General features: G+C 47.9%; 1 protein-coding gene across 9 annotated transcripts in view; it reads right to left on the reverse strand.

Annotated features, from left to right (window-relative positions):
* PTPRN (protein tyrosine phosphatase receptor type N) overlaps window positions 1-14465 on the reverse strand; it is a 377719-nt gene that overhangs the window by 250112 nt on the left and 113142 nt on the right. The window lies entirely within an intron of this gene.

A 14465-nucleotide genomic window follows, 5' to 3' on the forward strand; every position in this document is an offset into this window, starting at 1 on the left:
CCTGCTATCCTGTCCGCCAAAAGGGTCCTGCTGTGGTCGGACAACTTAGCAGTAGTACAGGCCATTAACTCTCACTCTGCTAGTTGCCCCCTGGTTCTATGTCTGCTGCGCGAGCTGGTGCGAACTTGCCTTTATAACAATGTTGAATGCAGGGTGCGTCACATTCAGGGTATCAAGAACATCGCTGCTGACGCTCTCTCTCGTTTTCAGTGGCAACGGTTCCGAGAAGCTTGGCCGAGAGCAAGAGAGGAAGCCACCCCCTTCCCAGCGCACCTCTGGTACCTTCTGAAGTGGTGAACAGGATGAGGGCCCTGGGGGAGATGTCACTGGTGCCGAACACTAACAATAGATACAAAGCTTGTGTGAAAAAAATTTGTGCCACTGTGGGGCCTTGGGAAGACTCTGGGGAGGCAGCAGAATTGAAAGTCCAGGCCTTCATCCTGTGGGCAAAAGATAACAAAAAGAGCCATTCCTGGATTTCAGGCCACCTAGCAGCCATTTGTCACAAGGCAAAGTTGAAAGGACAGGCGGACCCTACCAGGGCATTTGTCATTAGGGCAGCTTTAAAAGGGTGGGCTAGAGGTGAACCCAAAGTGCCCGACAACAGATCACCTATTGATTTTACAACACTCCAGAGTATGATCTTGTGTTTGCCTCAGGTTACTTCCGCTGCTCACGAGTCTGCCTTGTTTGCATCTCCTTTCAGTTTAGCCTTCTTTGGCGCTTTCAGGATCTCTGAGCTGGTCGCCAAATCCAAGAAGGACATGTCAGGTGTAGCATTGTCTCTGCAGGACGTGGTGGTATTGGGGGACACTCTTAAGATCACCCTGCGCAAATCCAAAACTGATCAGAGGGGAAGGGGGATAGAACTTTGGTTACAAAGCCTAGGCTCGCCCAAATTTTGCCCCGTGAGCCTCCTGACGGCCTACCTTGCCATCCGCCCTTCCAGTGAGGGATATCTCCTCTTGCATTCAGATGGCACGCCGCTTACTAAATACCAAGTGGAACATGTCATGCACTCTTGCTTGGTTACGGCAGGTGTCTCAACGCTAGGCAAAAAAGTACAGCACCCACTCTTTCCGCATAGGTGCAGCCACAACTGCATCCACTGAAGGGGTACACGTAGAGGGCATCAAACAATTAGGGAGATGGTCATCTGACTGTTACAAAAGGTACATCAGACCAGACAGCAGCAGGTAGTGCTCAGTGAGCACAGTATATGTGTTATGTTTTGTTCTGGGACGTGAGGCAGCAACTGTGAATCTTGGGCACTCTTGGCCCTGTCCCACGAACTGTGTTTTGCTGTGTTTGTTTTGCAGTGTGGTATTTTTTACCAGTGTGTTTTATTGCATATTTTAATAAATAAGTTACATACTACACTTCTCTTTATTTACCAGGAACAACGGTCTGGGTGCTGGGCCACGAGGGGGTTTCCAAGGTGGCCCGGTGGGCAGAAAGCAGGAAGTGGAATCATGGGCTTAGCTAAACTTATTTTGTGTGGCGAGGAATTGCTGGCTTGCGTTGGAGCGGGGTGCTGGGCTTGCTAACATGAGAATTACAAGGGAACGCCCACCCCCCAGACGTGCCTATCTTGCACCTGGGAGGGAATGACTTGCCTATCCTAGGTAAAAGGTTCCTCCTGAGGGACATGAAAGTGAACATTACCAAGATCAGCAATTTATTAGGACCTTGCGAACTATGGTGGTCCGAGATCACACCACGCCGGGTTTGGCTAGGTGCTCGCTCTGGGCAAGCGATAGAAGTGGCGCGAAGGCAGGTAAATTGCGCAATGCGTAAGTTCGCATAGCTGATGGGCTTCGGCTTCATTCGACATGGGGAACTTCACGCCAAAGCCTCTGGTTGCCTTGACGAAGAAGGAGTCCACCTTTCCAAAGTAGGCATGGATTTATTTCTGTTGGACATTCAGGAAGCCCTTCTCTCAGCAGGCTGCGTCTAGGAGGTTAGCTCAGGTGGGGGGCCCTGTCTGTGACGGTCGCCACATCCAGGGCTGTGGAGGAGTTACAGGATGATCCAGAGGCGAAAGGTACTCAGGAGTACCCTATGCAGAAGCACAAACGGTGCTCTCTTTGCTGCTCGTGCTTTTCTGTTTCTGCTTAAAATGAGTCTGCAGTTGGTCTGCAGTTGGTCTTAGGGGGGCGCTGTGTGCCAGGGCAGAGGGGTGGCGAGGCTGCAGCAGCATCACTGCAGGATCTGTACATTCCAAGTTTATTTATTTATAACTTATTTATTTCGCGATGTTATATAGCGCGGACATGGCCCGAAGGCGTCAGAGCGCTTTACACAAGCAGCAGGTAAGGGTTACATTAATGGTAATTAAACACAGACGTGACTTTGGTGGGTGTGTGCAGGAGTGACCCGAAGAACAGCACTGGGGCAGAGGAAGAGCCCAGTTAAAGCATCAATTAAAGGTGAGGGGGGGCTCATCTACAAGTCATGTATTCTTGGTTGCTCACAATTATCACTTTACCGTATGTAACGTAACGAATGCCTCTGCAATCTGTTGCTCGTGTAACGTTCTCAGTTTGTATCTTTTCTGTTCCTATTGTGAAGCGCTCTGACACCTTCGGGTAAAGTCCGCGCTATATAAAATTGCATAAATAAATAAATAAATAAAATCGAGCGGGGTGGATGCAAGCATGCGACACCCCCTCACTTACCTTCCCAGGCAGCAGGCAGAGCATGGTTTCTCCAGGAGCCTAGCTTCAGGCGGGCTGTTTGGGGTGTTACACCTCCCTAATAAATGTCTTTTTCAGTAAATAGTTGGGTACAGGTGCATTCAGGTGGTTTGGTAAGGTGTCTGTCGGTTGTCACCAGCAATTTTTACACACACAGACTGACACAAAAGCGCACACACACCCTCCCCCTCTCTGTTTTGAAATTCTTCCATTTTTTTCGCTATTTTACAAAATATTGTGATGTCCCTCTTAGAGCCCCCACCAATCCCCATTCCTCCCTTTCCGCTGCCCCTTCAGCCCCCCGCATGCATCCTGCTTGTAGCAAAATGTATTTAAACAGTAAGGGGTAGATTTTCAAACACGTTCTGCTGTGTTAGCGTTGTAAGAGTGACGCTCAGCAGCACACATTTTTGGGGGGGATTTACTTTTGAGTGCAAAACTTTTTTTGTGATGGAAAGCACCCTACAAGTAACGCAACGCAGCGCGAAGCACTGGTATGCGTTACTTAGCACCAAGGGGGACGTTACAAGGGTGGCACATGGGCGTTCCCTTGCAACCGCCAATGCCTTTTGACACAAAACCCTATCGACAAAGATTGTAGACAGGGTTTAGCGCCAAAAGTTAACGACACTTCAAAGTGGGAAAGGCTTTTAAACTTCTCCATGCTTGGTATTTTATATCGGAATGGTACCTTCCTGGACAAAACCAATGCTAGACTCACCATCGCACCCTAGCGTTCTGGCGCTGCGGTGTGTACCTAATGCACGGCAGCTGAAACCAGCACCGGCGCAAGGGAAAGGGGAGGAGACACACATCTCTGTAGATCTGGCGCACTCCTGCTCCCTCCCTGTCACGCAACGCAGCGCAGCGCAGCCTCTTTGGGTACTGCTCTAAGTCGTGTGTATGTTTTTAGGTCGAGCTGGTGAAAGCAATGCGAAGCATGGTGTCCAGCGAAGTATCTACTGTTGCCCACTTTCTTGGAATCTGAGACAGGGGATGTGCACGCGCCGAAGATTCCCCCATGTGAGCGCGCACGTTCACCCACACTGCGTGCACATCTCCTGTCTCATATTGCCAGGAAGCAGATAACACACACACACACTCACACAAACAGACACACGTGCGCGCACACACACACACACACACGTACACACACACACACACACACACACACACACACATGCACACGCACCCTCCCTTCTCCCCTTACCTCAGCCCCGCAGTGGTTTCTGATGTTCTTCAGCCGGGCCCCAGGACTTCAGCTGCCGGACCTGGGAGGGCGGGGGCTGCCCGCACATGCGCAGCATTTCTAACCGGGGCTCTTCAGAACAAAAGTTAGAAATGGCGCGCATGCGCGGGCAGCCCCCGCCCTCCCAGGTCTCCTCACAGCCCGGAAACTGAGCTTGTTTTTATTGGTATCCACGCCGTGCCTTTTTACGGTAGATCAAGATGAACTCTGTGTGCTTCTATGCAACTTTTCTAGGTGAAAAGCGTAAGAGAGTTTTACCTAAGGAGCGCCACCGCCCGCAGCACTATGTTGGACTGTAACCTGCGGCTTGCAGTCCACTTCCACATATCAGCAACACAAATGGAACCCACTAAACTGTCTCACTGAAGCGCGCAATCTTTCCCCCTTTGAAGCTGTCCTGGAGCCGCCCACTCGCTCATCATTCCCTTCATCTTACCCCCTGAAGCCCCCGTCGCTTCCCCTATCATTTCCTCTTTCTCCCCTCCTTATCGCCCCCTTCCTCTCTCCTCCTGCCTTTCCTCGGGCCCCCTCTCCTCCCTCCTCGCACCTGCACGGAACAGGTAGTGTTGTTGCACTGATAACACTGTCACAAAGCTTGTTCTGTGAACACCTCGCTAAAATCAAACCTGTGCCTCGAAATGCAATCATGAGCCTCTTCTTGGAATGGGGTGGACCGGAAGGATCCAGCCGCCCCCGGAGGTGGGTATAAACAGGGCACCGCAGGCCTCTGGCAGGTGAAAGTCCCACGGAGGGGTATCGCCCTGCACGCATACTCTAGGGTGTGGGCAGAGCAGGCATCTACAAGGTGGAAAGTTCCGAGGTAACCTTGCCAGCCCACCAGCCTCAGCACTGCAGTTGGGCAGAGCTGCCCCCTGGACGCAAAAGAGACAGGCAAGCTCTTGCGTTACACACCTGGGCTGAGGCAGAGGACCCCCTGAGAGCGAGTCAGGCGAGGCCTTGTCCAGCACACCAGCCTCGGCGCTGTACCCAGAGCTGCCCTCTGGAAGCTGAAGGGACATACCTGCTCTGCTGACAGCGCTGTCCACCGTCCCCAGCAGTGCACACTTGGGCAGAGCACCCACTGAGAACATTTCCGGCGCTGCACAGCCTCCTGGCGCTACACGCCATCCCCAGCGCTGCACAGCTTCCCCGGCGCTGCACGTTATCCCCGGTGCTGCACAGCATCCCCGGCGCTGCACTCCATCCCCAGCGCTACACAGCATCCCCGGCGCTGCACTCCATCCCGGGCGCTGCACAGCATCCCCGGCGCTGAACTTCATCCCCGGCGCTGCACAGCATCCCCGGCGCTGGTCTCCATCCCCGGCGCTGCACAGCATCCCCCGCCCTGCACGCCATTCCCAGCGCTGCACAGCATCCCGGGCGCTGCACTCCATCCCCGGCGCTGCACAGCATCGCCCGCCCTGCACGCCATCCCCGTGCTGCACAGCCTCCCCTGCGCTGCACACCTTCCCCGGCAGCGCACAGCCTCCCCGGCACTGCACACCACTCCAGCGCTGCCATGGGGCTCTTCAGGTGCGATAAGAAGGAGTCCAAGGAGCAGGAGATTGCCCCGGCGGAGCCCATGACCAGGGACCGGCGCCTGGAGAGCGAGATGGTGGTAGGGGGACTTCAGTTACTACGGCAAGGAGAGAGAGGGTGAGTGCGCAAGAGGCTGCTGGGCAGCCTGAAACAGGAGTACTGCGGCCCCGGTGGGTCATTGCATGGGCATGGCCGTGGGAACTGTGTCTCCATGGTCTGTGGGAGCATTGCACCGAGGGCCTCTGGAACACGTGCATCCTGCAAGGAGTATCTGTAGCCACTAGCCAGTGTGCGCACGCGCATATGGCATTATTTCACTCCTCGTGCATGTTTAAGGATGGGTTAGAATCCATTTGCCTACATACACCATTCTCCTCAGTATTTTAAAGTGTCTCTGGTTCTACTGACTCAGTTTGGGAGTTGATGTAAAAGAGGACGGTAATGAGATACTTACACCACAAAACGACAGGGGTTCATCCACCACCCATCCTCCTCTGCGCCCCCATTCTCTCCCAACACCCCCAGAATGGTGTCACCCAGTTCCCGCTCCACCACCCTCCCCATCAGCGCCTTTTAAGCAGTAAAAGCGCCTTGTCAACGAACTGGAGCAATGACTTGGGACCACGTGTACTGTTCGGTGCTCCGCTGCGCTCTAGCAGACATACATGATATCATACACACATATATACATACATGTTATAAGCCAATATGAGTACATACATGCAAACACACACACACACACACACACACACACACACACACACACACACACACATATATATATATATATATATATATATATATATATATATATATATATATTGCAATTATAAAATTATAAATTACAATAACTTTTATTTAAGTATTAATTAGTTTTAAAAAATCCATTGTTATTTGTAATATCAATACATCTAAGTCACGTAAATATAACACATATTGCATTACTAATGTTATAGGTGTCACATTTGAGAAAGTTAAAACATTATAAATGCCAAAGCTATTAATTTCGCTATTTTCAAAACCAACACATAAATAAAAAAATTGTCATTTACAATACCAATAGCTCAAACTTTCATAATGCGAGACCTATTGCATTGCAAATGCTTGTTTAAACTCTGCTCCTAAATGCCAGCCTGATTATCAGAAAATCTGAAGCTCACCCCCTCCCCCATCTTAGTCACCAAGCCCCGCCCCTGTATGTCTTACTTGCCCTTGGGCTGAAGTCAATGCCATGACATCAGGAGGGGGAGAGCTGCCAGGCTAGCAGGGCTGTGTATGGAGCTGACCACAGGGGGCTGGGGCAACAGCAGCCCCGCCCCACCTGTAAAGGGCAGTGGACAGGGCTGGACACCGGTGTAATGTGGGCTTGGTGGAGTGTAGCTCCAGAGGGCCCTGGAGAGACCAGGGGCGTGATATAATAAGGAATGCACAATTTGAACACTTTCATTCAATTTTTGTAATTACATTTCTTGATACCTCAACTTTAAAATGAACCATGTTTTCCTAAATATTCTTGCAACAAGAAAAACCCTGCACGACCCTCCTCCTGTTCAGACTGGCCTGCTCCCACCACCTGTAGAATCTTTCTCTGCCTTACACTAGATTTTCTCTTTTGTTTTCACTATTTGTCTTTCTCTCTCACGAGTCCTTGGTTCACCATCAACCTTTGTCCCTCCGCTTCTTTCCCAGAGAACTTATTCCCATGAGGGGCCAAGAGAATCATTTCAAGAATGATGCGGTGAGAAAGGCATCGACAGAGCAAAGCAGCCTCTCAGGGCAGGTGGAACACACGTGACACCAGTGTCAGGCTCCAGTCACACACACAAGCTCCATACACATCACAAGTGCAGCAGGGGGAGGGGCTGCAAGATACCCTCATGAGCAGCACATGGAGAAGCAGTGCGCGCTAGTCCAGCATGACCAGGTACAACACATGGAGAAGCAGTGCGTGCTAGTCCAGCATGACCAGGTACAACACATGGAGAAGCAGTGCGCGCTTGCTCAGCATGACTATTCACAAGACATGAAGGAGCAGTGCACACTTGTCCAGTAGGAACAGGTCCAACACATGGAGAAGCACTGCACGCTTACCCAGCATGAACAGACAAAACACACGGAGAAGCAGTGCACACTTGCCCAGAATGACAAAGGTACATAACATGGAGAAGCAGTGCAGGCTTAGCTAGCATGAACAGTCACAACACATGGATAGGAAGTACGCGCTTGCCCAGTATGAACAGGCACAACAAATGCAGAAACAGTGCACACTTGCCTGGCATGAACAGTCACAACACATGTGTTATGTACTCCAATATCGGCTCAGGTACTACAGGCACCTTTAACCTACATTACCCTCATATTACACTACATAACCGTTCTTAGGACTGACCTTTTACCTAGTTGAGGTAATGACTGGAGGACCTGGGGTTTTCTCCGAAAGGGCTAAGCCTCATTCATTATGCATGAGGATTCTTGGAATCACAGCTAGGCTGCAGGCCGAACATCCCCTGCATTAAAACTATGTAGAAGGGCTATTCCTTCCGTCATCCTAATTCGATATGACACAGTGAGGTATATCCCAAGTATTTACATCATCTCTTGCTAAGGTAGAGAGAAGGAGAAAATGACTTCCATGCTGACACACTGACGCGAGACGCTGAGGCTCCTGCACGCAGACACTCCAGCTCACAGTGGTCTAACATCCCTAGCGGGGTGTCCACCTCGAGACCAGTACTGGGTCCCACAGTCTCTCATTTCAAGTAGTGGGGTTGACTTCATCCTAGAGGGATTCTTGGCTTTGCACCCACATCCATCCTAGGTACATTTAGAAACATCTAGTTAGGGTCGCATCATAGGAGTACGCGTTTATTACCTTCATGTATTTTTTCTACTTGTCTGTATTTATTGTTTTAGCACTATGGTAGAAATCTACCATCCTTTTCCTCGGTTAATGCTTATATCATTTATATCTGCTATTGTCTAATGGTTGTTTCAGCACGCCTATTTTATACTAGAATGACACTGGTTCAATAAATACTTATTGAGAAACGTCCCCATCCTTTATTCTGTGTATCTCTCTCCGAGGCAAAGTGAGCACGAGTTACTGAGCGAAAAGTAGCATTGTTTCCATGATCCCTGATGGGACAGAGTTGTCATGTTTGATAGTTGCCAAGAACTATTCTCTCCTTGGTAAGAGGGGTTTCTAGTGGCACTGTGACCTAGCAGGTATATAGGCTTATATACCCGGTGGAGGTGTCCGGAATCAGTTTGGACACCAAGCCTGAAGCGTATGTTGTCTAAAAGAGCAGATCCTATGTAGGTTTATAGGAACTACACGACATGTCGCCACCAACGGTGATGGTCCAGACGTTGTGGCGGCTGCCGCAACATTTGACATAGATTACCGTTGTGCTATCTACAGGAATTTGAAAGTTCAGTGACAATCAATTATTCAAACATTTGCCTGCCTGAGTCGCACTCGTCCAGTGCTGCTGATCAATTTTGAGTTTCTGACTGGCTTTCAAAAATCAGAGATCTTGTTTGAGGGAAGGTGGCCAGAAAAAAGGAACTTAGCCAGACATACTGTGCTTGTGTCCAGTCCTTGGCCTTCAAGGTACGTGAACTGTTATTTTGCCACCTCCGTCTGGATATACAGACAATGGTTTTGGCTCCATTGACCATGTCAAGCTACACCATGTGGTTGATACTTCATAGTATGCCATGGAATAGCAGTTCTTTCCCCTAAGACTATTCTTTGCAGCCTGAGAGCACCACCAATGCTGATACTCCCCAGCTGATGGAGATTGAGGCTGAGTCCTCCGCCGATAATTTCCTTTGCAAGATACCTGCTTCTAATATTTGTTATTCTGCAGAAGATGTCCTTTATAATGATTCCACGTTGGCGAGTCTGTCTGAGTTGGCATTTTCAAGTCCCAGTGCTGAGTCCCGAACCTCCTATTTTTTGGCTGAGTACCTCTGGTTACTATATGGATCAAGATCATTTTTCTTCTGACAGTTTTTTCGTTCTGTACATGCGTCGTACCTGGATTTGTGTTTTTATATCATGGTAAAAACACATTTATGTAGTCCCTCCTTTGATATATGTCTCAATCACACTCTCCTTGGTTTTCCTGTTCATGTGGATTGGATTTGTGACAGTTTTTTTACTACTAATCAACGGCCATTACCTCCTGGAACGTTCTGCTACAGAATTGGTTGCCGGGGTGTTGGCCAACCCCCCCCCCCCGTTCTTCATTGCATAAAATGAAAAGAGACTTGCCCTTCGTTAACGTTCCAGTGACTGATGAATTGTTTAGGATAAAGTTCCTTTCAACATATTCGGTTCGACAGAGAACCTGCAGATACCATATGTGTTCAAAGTTTCTTCGGGTGATGTAATAGTACCTGGGTTACATTCGGATCATTGGGTTGTTGATACTATAAATTCTATGCTTTCTAAATTAGAGTATTATACTGTTTTCGAATCAGAAGATCTGTACCTTAATTCAGCTAACTATGGTGATTTGTTCTGCTGCCATCACTATGGACACCATTTCCTACATAGAACTGGTAGACAGCATCCCCATTTTAACTATAACCAATGGGAACATTGTCCAACTCCCCCTCCAGAAAGTTCCAAAGGCAAATAGATAAATATACCTATTTCACGGGATATGACGCTTCAGACCCCAAGCCATATTATTTTGAATTAACTCCAACACCATCAAAGAAATATATCCTTACTCAAACTAAGCATATGTATACTACCAAGTTCAAGAATTAGTTGGCCCTTAAAGGTTATGTTTACTGGAAGGCCACCATTGACTTAAAATTGATTTGGGGTACAAAGTCCTGGCAGGTTCATGACACAGAAACCTTATTTCGAGCGTGTTTAATGCCCACACAAATGATTTTCCTGACTGAAACAATTCAGCAAACCGCCTGTCTGGGATTGGCAAAGATTAAATAAATGAATGCCCCAACCATTCCCTCTGTTGCCCATTTTGATAATTGGCAGAGTTTCACAAATTGCACAGAAGAACAATTGGATAGCATGGTGCAAAATGGTATATTTAATTCTTCATTTTTATCACTGGGGAAGAATGTGATCCTACTGTTGGACATTCACTTGTTTGTAAACACGTTAAAATTAATGGCGCATGCAACACTTCGGCACCCAATTTGGCTTGGTATTTAAAAGGAATCCCTGTTCCCGCAATCCTCACTTTCATTACGGTACTCTCTATTGGGAGTTATCTCATGCTTAGTGATCAAGACTACTGCGGACTGCGGGCTGGAGTTCCATATATTTTGTTAGTTTCGCAGTTAGTCACTTGTTGCAACAATGTTGTGTTTCCCCCTCCGCATGGGATTGTAGATAGCTCACTATGGCCTTTCCAAATTTGAAGGCAGACTTCAATAAACTAAGCAGTCTCAAAGCATTATTGTTTCAGCAAAACCTTCGAATTGTAGGTGGCTAGAGCTTCTAGTGAGATACTGTCATTGTTAACTACAAACCTTCCCCTGTATTTCAGAGAATTAGTGCATCAAATCTTTAATGCCTCCAGTACGGCCAGCCTTGCACACTTTTTTTAAGTTGCAGGATTGGGCCTCGTTAGTTCCTTTCAGACCATTTTAGGAGTAATCCCGGCATTTTATCCACTTAATTTTATCTAGTGTATTTGGAGGATTCCCTGTGCTGTTATTCCTCATTTGTGGCATTATCATCCTGTCCTGCTTCTCCACAATTGATTCTTCTTTTGTGGATGGTCTGGAACTGGCAGTGCTCCAACACTATTGTGGGCGAATAGTCATATCGTTGGAATGATTTTACTGAAAAAACTGGATCGGGACTGGTGTCTGACATTTTGGCCAGCCTGGTTTACCTGTGTGCAACCCGTGTTTCATTGCCTCTGGTGTCCCTTCGAATGGTCACTGGATATATGCTTGGCTTCACATACATCCGCTATTTTGGACTGCTTATGAGTCCCTTAGCGGCCAAATTTTTAGAGCAGTCCTTTGGGCTTGTGACTTCTACACCAAGTGTAGTTTGAGCCTTTGGCCTAGGAGGAACCATGCGCATGGGCACATGGAACACATGATACAGGCTCAGTTAATATGGATGCAGGTTGCCCGGTAACTGCATCAGCACTGGCTGATACCGAAGAGCATGTTTGTTCAAAGAGTTTACACTCTTTCTCATCTGATGTCAATAGAATGTTCTGACATTAGGGCTGGTCCCAGGAATGCTGGCAGCCTCAACTAGACAGGCACATCACGATGTTGTATACATTGTTTAATGTAGTGTTTGAATACAAACACAGTGCAAGGAACACCAAGCAGCACTTACAGGAGGATTACCTTTCATTTCACACTCTCGAAAACACAGGGTTTGCACTCCGCGCTCTACTCTGTGTCCTGCTAACAGGATTACAGGGATCTGTATCCATATCCCAGATCAGATTTATTTAATCCTATTGACTCTGCCAAGATCCTAGGATTACATTAATGTTCATGGACATTCAATGACCCTGACAGATGCCAGGAATGAGTGTCTGACCTCATTACTCCCAGCAGGTCTTGAGCAGATGGATGGAGAAAAGAAACAGCTAATTTGCAAGAAAACAAATGACTTGATGGTTTGGCGGGTACAATTATCTGGTGCCTTTTAGTCGATCGAGGCCAACTCTTCCACCAGAATGGTGAGTGCTCTGCCAGCCGGCCAATCATCATTCTAGGTTTGGCACTAAATGGGCAGCGTGCATGATGAGTGGCGCACTAGTTGCTACTACACGTAGAGAGTGGCTGGTGGCAAAAGCATATATTACAAATGCGCAGCTTCATTTATGGGCAAACCTGGATAAGGAAATTATTCAAGGATGAGTTTGGGACCACAACATTGATGAACGGAACCTGCGTGAGGATTCCCCAGCAGACCCCTGGAGTCAACAGACCAGGATGCTTACCTGCGGGTCCATAGTCACACAATAGTGGAGGTGCGACTGAAGATGGTTTGTGGTGAGTGATCTTCTCAGACTCTTCTTTCATTTGTTGGCTGTGACAAGATCGAGTCTGACTGGTCTCCAGATCCTTCGACACACTCTTCACTCGCACCTCCATTTTATGATGTTTCACTATCGCATGCGATTGCTCCAGTGCTTCCAACCTGGTGCACTTTTACTCTCATAAGGTTATCACGGTGGAATCCACTTGTAGGCCACCGTGCAGGATGATGGGTGGTTCATTTTCTACGTTGATCCACAAAAGCGGGCAAAAGGCCGCTGTGGTGGAGCAAGAAAACTCTGGACCTGTCTATGACGGGAAACAGCCGTTACATCGCGGCTCGGATACCGCTGTGCCTCAACCACAGGGTCCAAACCACAAATGTGTTTTTACAACGCATTCCTTTACCATGTACGTTGTGACAACGACTTACCTTAATGAAAGCGTTGTTGGGCTCATGTTGGCCTTTAAACCCAACGCTTCCCCATCTGTTGCGCAGCCTGGAGTTGAAATATTAAATTATACTATTCCAAAGTCCAGCGCTCGCTGTAGCGACTTTCCTGGTAAAGGAATGTGCTGTAAAGACGCATTTGTGGTTCAGAGCACGTTGTTAAGGCAGGGATGGTAAATACCTGCGTGGTTCCAACATACTACCGTCTTTGACATCGACACAGGAACCTAGAAGATGGCTTGAGGGATAATTTGAATAATACTTTATTTGAAGAGCAAAGAACCAATTGGCTTAAATCAAATAAAGAAAGTGACCAGTGTATGAAGAAAGGTTAACGCACCAACATAGTTAAAAGAGACTCAAATGTGAAAGACGGGGAAAGTTTACTTACAAAGTTAAAACAACCCTCCCCCCCCCCCGGTTCCGAGCTCCCAACAACCCTCACCAAAGATCACACAGCTCAGGGTTTTCCATCTGCGCCTTCTGGCTCAAAGCCCTTGACCAGGTGGGCACACCCAAGCCCTACTTCCGGCGAGCTCTGATGCTAGCGCACATCACCAGCACATGCGCACTTCACACAGGAAGTGGTCAACGGTGAGCCGCTGGCCTGGGAGCACCCAGCATGCCCCTCACTCAGTCCACCATCGACGACACATCTGGACTTCCGTAAGGAGTACTCACACAGCTGTGTATCCATAACAGTTAATAAAGCAGAGGTCGTCAAACTGGGGGGGCAGGGGCTCCCTGGAGGGGGGTGGGGGGGGGGGGGTGCAGGCTTTGTCCGAGAGAAGCGTCACGCTTCTAGTGAAAAGAATGAGTGGCCGTGAGCCAATCTGTAGTGGGCCAACACTAACATATTTGTTATTTATATCCTGACTGGGAGTAGGTGTCAAAAGGGAAGGGACTCCAAATATTCCTCAAACGGTGCAGGGTGCACAATTGTCCTGCGTTGGTGCTCGGCCTGCCTCGTCATGTGTCTCCGAGCGGGCTCAGCACCAGGGGCTTGTGTTGTGGGTACTTTGGACCCGTCTATCTTGAGACCAAGGACTCGAACAAAAACTCTGCATGTGAAAGGCGCAATTCCACCCTCCACACACAAGAAAGACATGGTCACACTTTAGGGAAAGAAAGAATGGAAGAAAGAATGGAAGAAAGAAAGAAAGAAAGAAAGAAAGAAAGAAAGAAAGAAAGAAAGAAAGAAAGAAAGAAAGAAAGAAAGAAAGAAAGAAAGAAAGAAAGAGAGAAGAAAGAAAAAGAGAGAAAGAAAAAGAGAGAAAGAAAAAGGAAAATAAAAAGAAAGGTAGAGAGAAAGAAAGGAAGAAAGAAAGAAAGAAAGAAAGAAAGAAAGAAAGGAAGAAAGAAAGAAAGAAAGAAAGAAAGAAAGAAAGAAAGAAAGAAAGAAAGGAAGAAAGAAAGAAAGAAAGAAAGAAAGAAAGGAAGAAAAAGAGAGAAAGAAAAAGGAAAATAAAAAGAAAGGTAGAGAGAAAGAAAGGAAGAAAGAAAGAAAAAAAGGAAGAAAGAAATAACA

This window comes from Lissotriton vulgaris, chromosome 2_1 (assembly GCF_964263255.1).
Source record: "Lissotriton vulgaris chromosome 2_1, aLisVul1.2, whole genome shotgun sequence".
Classification (NCBI taxonomy): domain Eukaryota; kingdom Metazoa; phylum Chordata; class Amphibia; order Caudata; family Salamandridae; genus Lissotriton; species Lissotriton vulgaris.